The sequence below is a fragment of the Eptatretus burgeri genome, chromosome 6 (genome assembly GCF_056783735.1).
Source record: "Eptatretus burgeri isolate ZD-2024b chromosome 6, Ebu_testis_v1, whole genome shotgun sequence".
Taxonomy (NCBI): domain Eukaryota; kingdom Metazoa; phylum Chordata; class Myxini; order Myxiniformes; family Myxinidae; genus Eptatretus; species Eptatretus burgeri.
In genome coordinates, this window is record NC_140966.1 from 76895075 (window position 1) to 76909887 (window position 14813).

The following is a 14813-nucleotide window of genomic DNA, read 5'->3' on the forward strand; positions in this document are numbered from 1 at the left end:
TGTCGATGACACTATTGTCGGAAAACTGTGTTTTTTTTGGCCAGAGGTAATGCAGTACTGCAATTTAAACAAGCATCGACCACAACCACACGCATGCACTAAGTAGGTATACGTCAATGTAATTCAAAGGCAGACACGTTGTCCTGAAGGGTTTTTTATAACACAATGTACTACTAATGGCAATATTTTGTTTCTGAAGGTTTGGCTAAATACTTTAGGATACTGATCAGGCTCAGGTATCTACATTGAAATTTAACAATACTTTTTTGGGGTTTAAGTTCACATAAGCTACAACTTTAAAAAAAAAAAAAGCATGCTTCTTAATTAAAAGAAAATTTAAGTTACTGAAAGCTGGTTTAATTGGTCATTACATTGCACCGAGTCAGCGGCAGTCGTAGACTGCCGCATGCTACATGATGATGCACGAATGTTGTTGACAACTCAAAGGTGGAACATGTTCAACTTTTACGACGATTGTCGACATGCCTCAAGACCTTGTTGAGGATGGTCTTCAACCGCCGTGCATTAGACGATTAATTATGAAAGACTGTCAGAGACTGCCTTGTTTCATTGCAGCAGGCTTAATATCACAGAAACAAGCACAGCAGTAATAATGTACAAGTACAGTCAACACTCAGAATTTGCGAGTTCTCTTTCATCGATTTGCAAGTATTCGTGAATTGGTAAATGTATACCGATTTCTAATTTGTAAGTTTATGAGCTCTCATTATCCTACCCCTTTCATTCGTCAGGGGGACATGTGGAGTGGATGAGTAATAAAAAGGAGGGGGACATATGAAGAAGCATGAGCTGTTTAATCGGAAGTAGTCTTGAAAGACTGGAAGGAGGGGTACGAGACGATATAGAGGGAAATCTATTGGACAGATAAAAATACAGAGGGATGAAGGAATGAGGGCGAGTTCAATTTAGACTTGGGAAAGTAACCCGGTCTAGGATTCTTGAATAACGTTCCTCCATACTCTCCCGGTCCACAAATTTCTAGCATGAGAGAGTTGGAGTAAGACAACAACACAGTTCACCAATGTGCCTGCGATGTGCAAGAAGCAGACCTAAGGATTGGAACTCTTGAGATATGCCAGTAAAACTGCCATAGTTGGAGTCTACTGTATAACCTCCATGGTAGCAAAACAAAAAGTAGCTGTGTTGATCCATACTCCTTGATAATTCAGATGATAGTTAAGATTTTACTTCACTCTGCAGACAATATAGGAGATGACAGCCTGTTTTGTTTGGTGATGTGGTTCACCAATTTTACAGATGCTTTTTTTTTGATACACTGTTGAGTTCCAAGTTCTGTACATCTTCCACAATTGGCATAACAGGTAGAATGGGGGCAACAAAAAGTGGATCCTAACAGGAACAGTGTGACCATGGGATTTTCCCAAGTTTGAAGACTTATTTCAGGTCGATAAGTGACGAACCTTTTTCATTTTCCAGATTTGCAGAGATGAATGTTATAGCAACCTGCCTTTCATAAGTGTAGTTTCCTGTTTTGTACAAGGTGGCATCTGGAAAAATTGTGCAGAGCTCATTGATGTAAACCAATAATAAAATGTCCTAAAATGCTGCCTTTTCTGACAACTGCCTCAAGAGGGAGAGCTTGACCCACAGAATGTCATCAAGCACCTGGTTATTTTTGCTTGCAGAGAGAATCTGATGACCATTCAAGGAAGGGCCACTGAATACCATGAGTCAATGGCTTGGAAAGTAAGGCTCAGTGCCAGACAGTATTGATAGCTCAATGGATGCCCAGAGAGAGTCCTGATCTCTTGTTTTATTAATTGGTATAGTCATCCATTGTTGAGTTAAAATAAACATGTCCATGGCAGAATATATCTGGCAGAAGCCAAAGTGATCAGAGATTAAAAAGTTGGAAAAGAGATGATGCCTGACATTTGCAAGAATGATAGATTCCATCACTTCCTTGTTATAGGGAGAAGGCTAATCGGTGTGTAGTTCAGTGGAGCAGACATTGAACCATTTTTATTGACTATAAGTGAGGCTAGCAACTTTCCAAAATGAAAGCAAGAGAGTTTCTGAGATAGACCTGGAGAAGTGACGAAAAAGGATTGCAGTGTTGTTGCCATATGGACCAGTTGCAGAAGTGGTGTCATGATCACCTTGTATCTTCTCAACCAGAGTGAGAGAATGGTTTGTATGCTGCAGAGACCAATCTGAAATGGGGAAAGGATGAGTAGTGGATTGGAAGGCCTGGGGACCTTACCCTTTTCTGCCACAACCTTCCAGCACTTACATGGTGAAACCGTTGCAAAGTACTTTTTTGAAATGAGAGGACACACTGTATCTTCACATAAAACAACAAAATGGCATCCAACTCGCCGGCTTGCCCAACTCGCATGGTTCCTACAATACAACCCAACAATGCTAAAGCATGTTATTTATTTACATACTTTTGCAAATCCTGCTTGTAATTTTAATAAGGAAAAATGAACAAGCCTTCTCTTACAAATGATATCTATTTCGTGTTTGATACAACGATGTCACCAGAGATCTGTTCTTACATTTATATAGTGTTGAGTGAGGGAGGGAGGTGGACCATCGATGGCTTTCATGTTGACAAAAGGCATGTAAAAACACAACATTATGAATGTATGGCATTGACTATGGCACTAACATTCTTGATTAAATAGAACACTAGCGTGGATTGGCTCACTATGTTTGCCTCTCCACACATCGTTACAGAGATTGATGTCACAAATTTGCTGTGTTGGCATGATTTACACCAATCGTAACACAAACATTTCTTTTCTCCAAATTTATTTGTCATATTGGTGATATATTTATTTGTGATATATTGGTGATATATTTATTTGGTCATATTGGTGATATATTTATTTGTGATATATTGGTGATATATTTATTTGTGATATATTGGTGATATATTTATTTGGTCATATTGGTGATATATTTATTTGTGAAGCTCGAAGCTGTCTAATTGGTCTGAAGGGTGTAAGGGGTCGAAATGGTGTGAACGTACAAGGCGTCTTGGGTGGGTCTTTTGTGTCTTCAGTGACTTTTGGGTCTTTTAGCGTCTTTTGTGGTTTTTTTTTGGTCTTCACGTCTTTTTGGGTCGTTTTTTTTATCTTTTGGGGCTTTTGGTCTTCATGGTCTTTTTGGATCCTCGGGCACTTTTGGGTTGTCTGCGTCTTTTGAGTCTTGGGGAATTAGCGTTCAAACAATACATGAATAATAGGCAAAGGGTCTTCATGGAATGACCTATGGCTTCACCACCTCACCGAATGTGCTTTTTGGTTCACGAAAAAATATTTTCGTTTTAATATTTATAGATTGCGAATTGGACAAGAATATGTGTCAAAGTCGAATTATTTCGATATTGATGAAGGTTGGAACCCAGATCATGATGCAATAATATCAATTTTTGATTAATCAAATGATTTTTCACCATTGAGAGATTGGGTGAAAAACACGCACACACGCATACACGCATACACGCACACACACACGCACACACGCACACACGCACACACGCACACACGCACACACGCACACACGCATATACACACACACACTGATGGTTCAAAAGCTTGTAGAGAGATTATGACAAAACTTGTGGATGAGTTTGGTAGGTGACAAAAACAAGCTGATTGATTATATTTTGACTCAGGTTCGGATGCAGATCGTGTTCATCCTGGCGGTGGTACACGCTCTACTGAGTGCCGTCTGACTTTACAATGTCCTCCTATTTGTAAATTGCTATATATATATATATATATATATATATATATATATATATATATATATATATATATATATATATATATATATATATATATATATATATATGTGTGTATTTGCACTTATTCTGTTTGGCCGATTCGAAAGCAAACTTTTCTCAAAGCATTGCATTTGGTGGGTAGTGTTTCAAGTGCCATAACCTCACTGGATTGCTGGGGCTGCTGCTGCTGCTGCTGCTGCTGCTGCTGTTGTCGTCATCGATCTTGAATCAGCCACACAATTCACCTTTAAAAATGGATAATGTATCATGAGGTACACATTTACATTTATTTCCCAGTCATAAGTAAACTTCTCCATCATCATTATGCACTAAGATTTTATTGTTATTTCATAACATGGACAATTCACCTGACCAAATGACTTTACCCCTTTCCCCATCCTTGACAAGTTAAGTATACCTGCTGGTGTGACATAACATAAAAAAAAACCTTCAAAGATTTAGAACTTTGTATTTTTTGAAATACAAGCAGGGGAACCTGACATTGCCTGGTGCTGTTCTAATCCTGTTGAAGAAATCAAATTGGGTTTTTTTTGGGGGTTTTTTTTCCTCCCAAATTATTTATTTATTTGTGGAGACCTAAAACGCTTTCCTCCACCCACTAAGTAATGGGGTTCAGGGATCTTTTAATATTACTTTTCACATCGCAACAAACGCTTCGCCGCTTGGTTACTATGGAGAAATTAAAAAATATATATATATCTTTTTCAAAATGTTCAATTATTTGCCTCTGCTGACGAAGTCACCACAATAATTGTTTTTGTGTTGTCTGTCCGTCCATCCGTCTGTGATAGGTTTTCGTAACCACGATAACTTAAGAATGGCAAAAGGGATGCTAGTCAAACCTGGTGCAAGTATGTATAATGATGCAAAGATAAACTTAGATTTTTGGACCAAGACGTCATGGGTCAGATGTCCCCTTCGGTAAAAACTACTGTTACCACACTAACTTGTGAACCAATAATGGGATTTTGACCAAACCTGGTGCAAGTACATATTATAATGCAAAAATGAACTGATTCGATTTTGCTGTCAAAGGTCAGAGGTCATGTTAGGTAAAAATGTGATACTTGAGAACAGCTGAAGGGATTTAAATCAAACTTGGTACAATGATGTCATAATAGTATGTATAATAATGTGGGTGTAGGCATGTCGGGTGACATCGAGTGCCGCTCTAGTTTTGCTTAAAACACTCCCTGACCCTCACTGATGAACCTCAAAGTTTGAAGATCTGTTTGGGCATCTCTGAGAAAAATAGCGATAGACACACAGATACACAGATCTCTTATAGTATAGATCATTGCCAAGTGTGTTCTGTGTATTCCAGATTAACAATCTTGTTCTTGTTTTGTTCAATTAAAGGTCAACGTTTGTGGCTGCAGCTGGACTGAGGTCTTTTCCATGGGAGATAGCAGGGGTTTGGGTGCAAACAAATGGGTGTTGACATGAGCTAAAATGTGTGTGCATTGCCTTGCCCCAAGGACACTCAAACGCCATTTGTGTTTCCTCTGTCCAAGGACATGTCAATGTTAGTTGCATTTCCAACACGTCACTGTCTGTGGGTGATGGTGTCTCTGGAGTCTCTGAATTGGGGTATGCCGAGCATGTTCTTGTAAAAGAAGCTTTTGTAGACTCGATGGACGTCCTGGCTAGTTGCGGCAGCCAGTAAGGGATAATTGGCGGAGTTGAGGACAGCGAAGGCAATACCATAGAAGTACCTGCCTTGAAGCCTTGAAGAGAAGTACCTGAGCATGCACAGCCACAAGTGGCAGCATCTGTTAATTGTAGGATGGAGACTGGTGCCCAACACAAAATAAAAGCACCAAGAATCATGAGAAATGCCCTGAAAGGCTGAGATAAAATATCAACAGCTGTTGCTGGAGAATTCTACATTTTTAATGAATACAGCAGGAGCAAAATAATTTTAAAGAAGTGCTGCGTCCGGTACGTTGCTCATCGAAGAATGCACATGAATCAGCGCTACAAGTCATCCACCTCCAAATATATGGAGGTGGTCTATGTCTATCTTGTCCTTTTGTTTTGTTGTTGCTTGTAATTGTTTTCTTCCATATAAACTGTGTTTTGTCACATGCTGTGCTCTACCTCCATTTTACTTTACTCTTTCCTTGCACTATTTAATTAATTTATTTTACTTGCTAATCCCCTAATGTTCCGCATCTCTAAAAATTAGAGTTCATAGAACACAATACCCTGTGCAGTGTTCAAATTTGTAATTAAATTTTAATAAAATTATATGACAGATCATTAAAATTCGAAAGTTTAGTGCAACAGAAGCAGTCTTGTGCACCACCCTGAGACACCAATTTGACGTCATTGTTTAGGAGATTAAGGCTTTACTGATCAATAGAGAACGCAGCGACAATCTGCATCATGCACAGCCATATTGGCGGCCGCCTCTTCACCACGACACTGTACCTTCTCACATGCCATGCCCTGTCATGCTATATCGAGATATATATGTGTGTGTATATATGTATATATGTATATATGTATATATGTATATATATATATATATATATATATATATATATATATATATATATATATATATATATATATATATATTGTTGCGAATTCGCGCCGGCCGGCGTGCAATCGGCCACGTAACTCGAATCGCGACACGTCGCCCACCGGACGGACAATTCGATCGTGACCCTCCGGGAACTATCGCCCGGAGCCAGTCACGGGTGGCGGTTTAACCTCACCACGATCGTGCCAATTGCCCACCCGCGCAGGATAGGGTTGCTCGCCAAATTCGATCTACCTAAGTACCTGCACGAGTGGTCGACCGGGCGATCGTACCACGCCACAGGCCGACTCCGGACACGAACCGCTTAAGCGGTTCGTTCCATATTACAGGGATAACCGAGCGGAGTTATCATCGGCCTTGATGGTTCCGATTAATTACCGGGCGTTTTAAACCCATGACGAATCTCTTACGCAATGCAGGATGGAGAGTCAATAAAAAGGAAGGAGATGAAGCAGAGCGGGAACAGTTCAACAAGCAAGCATTTTATTCACACACACAGACAAGCACGTATATACAGCCATACAAAAATGCACAAAAAACAAATGCAGAGTTAAAACCGACTACACGCATACACACGGCGACACTTACACAGTTCTACTTGAAAGACGGCGCCACCACAAGCATTTACGCAAAAAGCAAAGGAAGAAAGCCACCCTCATAGGCAAGGAGGCAGACAGGCCCGTAGACCAAATGAACGTGGATCCCGGAAGATCGGCCAGGTCCACGAGACCGGGGAGGTCTTACCCGCAACCTCGTGACGCGATGGCGGGCAAGCAGCAATGTTCGCGCAGCTGCGCCCCGACTCCGTTCCCTGGCCTGGTCGGTGAGTCCTCTCCGGCGTGCTCCGCGCGAGCGGTCCCGTTGGCACCACGTTTAGGGTGGGGGGCGGGTCCCCCTCGGCACTATCTCAACGCGAATGGGGGGGGGAATCATTGATGCTCAGGGAGAGGGGTATGGCTGGCTGGCCTGGATCTCACGACGAGTTGAGCGACCCCCACACCGCGACCTCGTCGCCGTCCGCCGTCTTCCCTGCAACTCCTCCGCAACTTCTCTCCAAGCTCGACTCCCCCTCTCTCAGTTCCACTCAGCTCTGCCCCGCTCTTCTCCCAACTCACGCCCTCAACTCATGCCATCAACTCACGCTTGGCTCCACCAGTTCCGCACTCTCCTGCCAGTTCCACTCTCTCCTCGCGAGTCGCCTTGCGCTCGTCTCTTTATAGGTCTCAGGATGAGCCGATATGCAAATATGTGGATCAAAAGGTGATTGAAGGCGGGGCCACGCCACCCTCTGTTCAGCCATTGGTTGGGCAAAAAAGGGCGTGAACCTCCCTGGATCCGCACATCTGCATAAACGGACTTCACATACACACGTTTAGAGGCGGGGCCAAGCCGCCTCGTGTTCGCCCATTGGACGGAGGGGAAGTGGGCGTGAAGCGTTTGGATCCGAATTTTCCCCTCGGAAAAGCCGCCATTCCCGCTCGCGGCTCGGTGCGTTTGGCACCGATCGCCGAATGGGCCCGAGACAGCCCGACGTTCAGTGTTCACAGGTGGTGCGGTTGTTGGTTGTGAAGGAGAAAGGAGAAGGTGGTGGAGTGTTTTCAGTGGTGGTTTGATGGTTATGGTATCGTTTGGGAATGGCGGTGAAGCGATGTTTGCGGGATGGAGTTGTGAAGGGAAGGGAGTGGCTGTTTGCCTTGTTGGCGGCTTAATGGTCGAAAATAATAATAGAGAAAGAAAAAATGGCGAACTCAAAACGTCGCAGCCCGGATGAATCGCACATATTCCCTCTATACAACGGGTTTGGGCTAACTACACATGGACTTACCGAGAAATCTCACCCGAGGACTCTTTATGGTGTAATGTGAATTTCCACAACCGTAACATATATATATATATATATATATATATATATATATATATATATATATATATATATATATATATATATATATATATATGTATATATATGTTACGAATTTGGGAATCTGATTGCACACAACATACAGGTTCCTTTAGTCAGCTATGTCGATAAGTGCTTGTTCCCTAGATAGCTCACCTTTCATTGTTTAAATGTTCAGAAATCGATTAGATGTGCTGCGGATCGATTTTAATGGTTAGGAACCGAACAATGGAGACATCCCTCCCCCTCTTCTGCGAAGAGGAAGAACCCTGCGTCCCGTGACTCATGATGTCAACAACTCCCTCCCACCCGTGGTTGAGCGGGGGGTGGGGGGGATGGATCACGAGGGCATGAGTCACGCCAGGCGTGGAGGAGGGGGGCGGAGAAGGATAAGAGGAGATCTTTTCTTTTGTGTTGGGCAGAGTTGGAAGGGCAGAGTTGGAGAAGGGAGTTGAGGGGAGTCGTTCAGCAGACTGTCGGGTCCTGCTTGGCTTGCATTAGGGTTGAGGCCTTCGGAAGCTTTTTGCTTTGGTGGTTCAGTGAGCTTCGGCTTCTGCTTGGCTCGGGAGAGCTTTTTGCTTCAAGCTGCCCTGTTTGGAAGGAAGTTAAGCCAGTCGCTCGGCTCGAGCTGTGAGTGGTGGCTTCTTCTTCTTGGTTCGTGGAGCTCTTCGTTCTCCATTTTGGTTCCCGGCTTGGTGCGATTGATCGTCCTCTTCTTGGAGGTGGTTCCTCGGGGAAGCGATGCATCGGCGCCTCGTCTGACCAGCACGTGTTGAGAGGCGCGGGAGGTGGTTCCTCGGGGAAGCGACGCATCGACGGGAAGGATCAGCGCCTTGTCTGACCAGCACGTGTTGAGAAGCGCGGGAGGATTCGCGGGAGCTCGGGAAGGATCGCAGCTCACGAAGATTTGGATCCAGCTCGCTCTCGCTGGAGCCCGGGTCCGAACAACTTGAAGACCACACGAGGTGGAGAGGTTCGAGATAGTCTCTGGGTTTCAGCTCACCTGTCCGAGCTGGAGCTCGTTATGAAAGGCCTCTGCCACCATTTCTTGGGTGTGTGTGTGTTCGTACATGTGTCCGTGGGCCCGTCTAATAAGTAGGAACTGCTGTTAAGTGCAAGTGACTTACATAATAAGTAGACGGTTGTAGTTCTTTTGTCGTGCTTTTGTTGCTTGTATAATTGCATACGTGTTTTGCCTTGTTTAATTGCATACGTGCTTTATTATAATAAATGTCCTTGTGTGAATGTAAACCTGTACATTGCGTCCATTCCCTCATTGAACTGCCCCATGTTGCACTCGGAATATAGTTGGTTTTTAAATATCTGATAAATAGAATCGGGTCCGGCGAGGTCTGGCGATAATACCCGCTCGGTTATCCCAGAACGGAACGGACCGCATAAGCGGTTCGTGTCCAAGCAGGCCTTCGCCGAGGTACGGTCCCTCGGTAGGATACCCGCGCGGGTACTTAGGTATATTGATATTCGGCGATTGCCCCTATTTCGCGTGGGTAGATTACAGACTGGGCCGTGGTGGGATTAAAAACCCACCTTTGACTGGTTTCTGGCGTTGTTCCAGAAAGTCACGACTGGGTTATCCGTTCGGTGGGCGAAGTGACCGCTATTGGTTAGATGCGGCCGTTCGCATGCCGGCGGGCGGAATTCTACAACACTGGTGTTCAGGAGTGTGGGATTCAAATCCATCCCGCCTCCAACTAAATTAACGGGAATCGGACCAAGGGTGTGTGGAGCGACCCTCAGTTCCCATTAAATTGCGGGCTTAAATTTATTCCGAGAAGCAAGATGGCGGTTCAAGGCGAACGGGAGCAGGGTGGTGTAGATATGTGTATTGATGATGCCCGGGACGGTTCTTTTTATAACCCCACCACCAATTATAATCAGTAGGGGAGCTCACCCTCATATACCGAGCATGGACTTGGCCGACAAAGAAACTCGGAGTCGCACAATAGTGGCGTGATCGCACCTCAGCGCAACACGGAGCAGGCTGCTATTCATAGCACAACTAACGGCACGACACGAGGCGTGGGCTCCCAATCAATGATGCAAACCACGTGGTTATGGCAGGCGAGGCAGGCGGACATTGGCAAACTTCGGGCACAATTGGGGGATGTCGGAACAAAGGAGGAGCGTTACGAAGATTATATCGAAAAGGTGCAAATTGGATTGGACAAGGCACAGCGGCGCGCGGACGAGCTTCAGAAAAAGTATGTGTGCTTGGAGTCACCACAATTGACCAATGCAAAGAAACGAATTCAGGAGCTGGAAGAGGAAAAATGTGAACACAATTTGGAATTAGAAAAACTGAAGCAAGAGGTAGGAAGAGGCAATCGGGACAGAGAAAGCCTAGAAGAGATGATAAAAATTAAAGAGAAACGCCTGGAGGAACTAAAGGAATACGGTTAGAGAATGAACGAATTGTGGAAGGGAGAATGGAAAAGAGGTGATGAGGCCAGAAAGGAGAAATGGGAAAAAATTTCTGAGTTACAGGAACACCAAAACAAAGAGAGAGAATTACAAAACGAACTGAGGATGTAAAAAGAGAAAAGACCGAGAACAGAGAATGAAACGCTAAGGAAGCACACTGTGCAGATCGAACAGTTCGAAGCCAAAGCAAGGTTGGAGTGTGAGAAGGTGAGAGAGGAATTAGAAAGAAAAGCTTCTGAGTTATGGAAACACCAAAGCAGAGAGAGAGAGAGAGAGAGAGAGAGAGAGAGAGAGAGAGAGAGAGAGAGAGAGAGATAGAGATAGAGATAGAGATAGAGATAGAGATAGAGAGAGAGAGATAGAGATAGAGAGAGAGAGATAGAGATAGAGATAGAGATAGAGATAGAGATAGAGATAGAGATAGAGATAGAGATAGAGATAGAGATAGAGATAGAGATAGAGATAGAGATAGAGATAGAGATAGAGATAGAGATAGAGATAGAGATAGAGATAGAGATAGAGATAGAGATAGAGATAGAGATAGAGATAGAGATAGAGATAGAGATAGAGATAGAGATAGAGATAGAGATAGAGATATACATATACGAGACGAACTGAGGATGTTAAGAGAGGAAGGAACGAGAACGGAGAATGAAACGTTAAGGAACCACACTGTGCAGATCGAACAGCTGGAAGCCAAGGCCAGATTAAAGAATGAGATGCAAGAAAGAGTAGTGAAAGAAGAATGAATGAAACAGAAGAAGAAAATCAGCCAATTGAAGGAAACTACGAGATTGCAGAATGAGGAACAAGAGAGACGGTGGAATAAAAAGCAAAAAGAGTATGAATTTGAAACAACAACAAAAGGAAAAAAACAAGGTTGGAGTATGAGGAGATAGTGACAGAACAAGGAATGAAACAGGAAAGTGAGATTAACCAATTGAGGGAAACTATGAGATTGGAGAAGGAAGAACAAGAGAAACAGTGGGATAGAAAACACAAAGAAAACGAGTTTGAAATTAACCGACTCAAGGAGAGAGCAAAATTTGAGTCCACAGAGATGGAAAAGCTCCGGAACGATAACGAACAGTTAAGGGGGTCAGAGAGGAAGAACGACTCAAATGGGAAGGAAAATGGAGCCCGGAAGAAACGGAAATAATGAACAAGGAAATAAAATGCATAGAGACGTGGGAGATAGAAAAAGTAGAGGAGAGACTACACGATAAAGACGGGGTGAAAAACGAGCACACACACATGGAGTTAGCGAGGGACGATGAAGGGGAGCTCAGGGAATGTCTCGTGACCCGGTGCAAGCAGCCGGATAGCCTCCTTATGGAACGAGGGGAGGGAATATTCCCCCTTGAAGCGGATCTCGACCAGGTCGGTCCGGTCGAGCTTTGCGAGTTAGGAGGGGCGAGTGCTGTTAACGGGTACACACGGAGCTTGGGGGGTGTGAAGGCCCCGGCACCCCTTGTGGTAGCACAAATTTCCAGCGTGGTTTTGAAATGTGTGAGTAAAACCGCGTGTATGAGTGATATGGTGTGCCTGGTAGCGAGTGTGTCGAACGAAATGCGTGCCTTCCAGCACGCCGTGTGTAAAGGAAACACTGGGTGTGGAAGGAACAGAGTGTGCGAGGGAAACAGCGTGTGTGGTTTTGAAATGTGTGAGAGAAACACCGAGGGTGGAAGGAACAGCGTGTGTGAGAGAGACCGCGTGTGTGAGAGCGCTGAATGTGAGGGAGATGGCGGTTGGCATGCGCGAACATGCAACCGCATGTTCGAGTGTCATGGCGAGGAGTGTGAGCGTCGTGGCATGCAGGAGTGTGCGCGTTGAATGGCGATGACGACTGCGACAGATGAGGGACAAAAGCCGAGTAGCGGCCGTAGCTATTTTGGGGACCGTGCCGGGTTTGCACGACAGCGCGCGCGGGGTCCGTGCCGTGCAACGCACAAGGCCGCCACGTGCGCCCCTGCGGGAGTGAAGCCCGGTCCATAAACGCACGCGGTGGATTAGCCGATCCCGCGGACGGACAGAAGGTAGGCTGGATAATGGATTTGGACCGGATGGGTTCTCCAGGCGGGCATGTGTGTGAAGCTCCGACAAGCAGAGCACATGTGTTCGCATGGGTAACCCCTCGAAACGCGAGGCTTGTTTTTGATGCGCAGGGTGACGTCGTGGCTGCAGGGTTGGAATCCGGCAAAAGGGAAATCCCTGCCGGATGGTACGGTCCGAGGAGGGATGAGATGCGCGAACAGCTGGCATGACGTCATGGGGAAAGGAGCGCAGGTTGCGAGTTGACGCACTGGTGCACGCATGGAAAAATTTTTTTAAAAAGCAAGCCTCGCTTTGGGTGAACAGGATTCCCTGGGCAAGCGGTGGAAGACCCCCCTGTCCGGGGGGCACAGGAAGTACTAGTTAGGGGGATGGGTTAGAGTTAGTTAGACTGGCTTCATGGGGACACAGGTTGGTTGTTCCTCATGGAGCCCATGGAATGGATTAGTTAGAGGGATTTCAGTTTAGATTTTGGAAATGGGAATTTTTGGATTTTTGGAGACATGGACAGACTGGAAATGTGAAGTGGAGACGTAGTTTAGCTACGTACAGTAAATGGAACGTGCATTGATGTAATGGATGACGAGGGAGCACGAGTTAGCTAGGGGATTTACTAAGAAGGATGGCAGTATAGAGTGTTGGTGTGAATTGTGAAATGGAAAGTGTGTGAGGAATGAGTTTGGGACAGTGGGCCCAAGTGTGCGAGTGGAGCGAATGTGGTGTGCATGGTGCGAATGACTGGTTGGGGGGAGGAGTGATTCCCACCCAAGTGACCCCGGGGTCAGTTTAATGTTAGCTAGTGGGTTATTCAAATTTACTAATAGGAGGTCGTTTTGTTGTTGGTGTCAAGAGAAGGCACGAAACCCATTTGGAGGGGTGCAAGAGTTCATGGACCGGCTGGGAGCGTGGCTGTGGAAAGTTGAGTTTTGTTCAGTGGGCACCCCGGGCACCGGACTAGTCGGCCAGAGTAGGCCAAGGGCCCAGAGTGGCCGGGATAGCGTAGTGGGCATGGGAGACCTGTCGGAAACGGGACCCATAGCACCATAATGCCACGGGGGCAGTGTAGTGGGCACGGGCGACCCTCGGAAAGGGACCCGGGGCATCAACACGCCACGTGGGCATCGGAGGGGGGCAATGCCAGAGAGGGCAACCCCCCACGTTGTAGGGAGCAGCTAGGCTCGGAGGCAGCCTGCGGGCCTGGGGGTGCCATGGTTAGAGTTCGGCAGAGTGGGAGTTTCTGCCAGTTGAGCCACGCTGCCCAGCCAGGAAATTGTGTGGGGGCACGTATGAAAATTTGAGGGCAAGGCCAAAATTTATAATGGACACCAACACAGGCGACGGGAATCATGGTTTTTAGAACCGATAGTTTTAAAAGTGTGATGCGTTTTTGGAAAGCCCCGGGGTAGTTTCAGGTTAATAAATGTTGGGATAGTTTGGAGATGTACCCCTTCGCACCATCCATTCCTTCGCTCGTTGTAGGCCGCTGGACTCACCTTGGTAGATTGCTGAACTCAGAGGAGGCCATTCTGAGGCTTTGTTGGGCCTCGAGACAGGACGCAAGTCTCTCCCTATTCCCCTCCAGAGAGGGAACGTAGGGGTTGGGAGTAGGCTAGGTTGACAGGATAGATTAGCCAGACAATGACAATAAAGGGGGTAAGGGAGACAATTCTAAAAATAATAAAAATAAAGAGGAGTGAAATTTTGTTGTTTTGTGGCAAATTAAGGGAGTGGGTATGGACAGAGACAGGCAAAGGCGAGAGAGTGGGGGGGGGGAGACAGTAGGTTAGGTCCGAGCCCGTCTTCAGAGTGGCCGGCACCACCGCATTCCCTCCAGACCTGATGGAACCACACCAGAGGCCGGCCAGCTTCACCTGTCGGCCTGTTGTGCTGCAGCCGCCTGTTCTGCATGGACTTGCCTTGCCATGCCTCGTTTGCCTGCCTCTGTCATGACCCCATGCCTGCTAGCCCTTGTTTGCATTTGCCCCGTGTCCATCCATCACCATGTGCGCCAGGACCATCCAGTTTTGTAAGGACTGCCCTGCAGGCAGCCTGTGCATCCAGTCCATTTTTGT

At 45.8% G+C, this 14813-nt stretch overlaps 1 long non-coding RNA gene across 1 annotated transcript in view; it reads right to left on the minus strand.

Moving 5' to 3' along the window:
* LOC147025113 (uncharacterized) overlaps positions 1-14813 on the minus strand; it is an 81159-nt gene that overhangs the window by 57658 nt on the left and 8688 nt on the right. The window contains exon 2 of the long non-coding RNA XR_015059349.1: positions 3944-4023. This is a non-coding gene — a long non-coding RNA (uncharacterized LOC147025113). The remainder of the gene's footprint in view (positions 1-3943; positions 4024-14813) is intronic.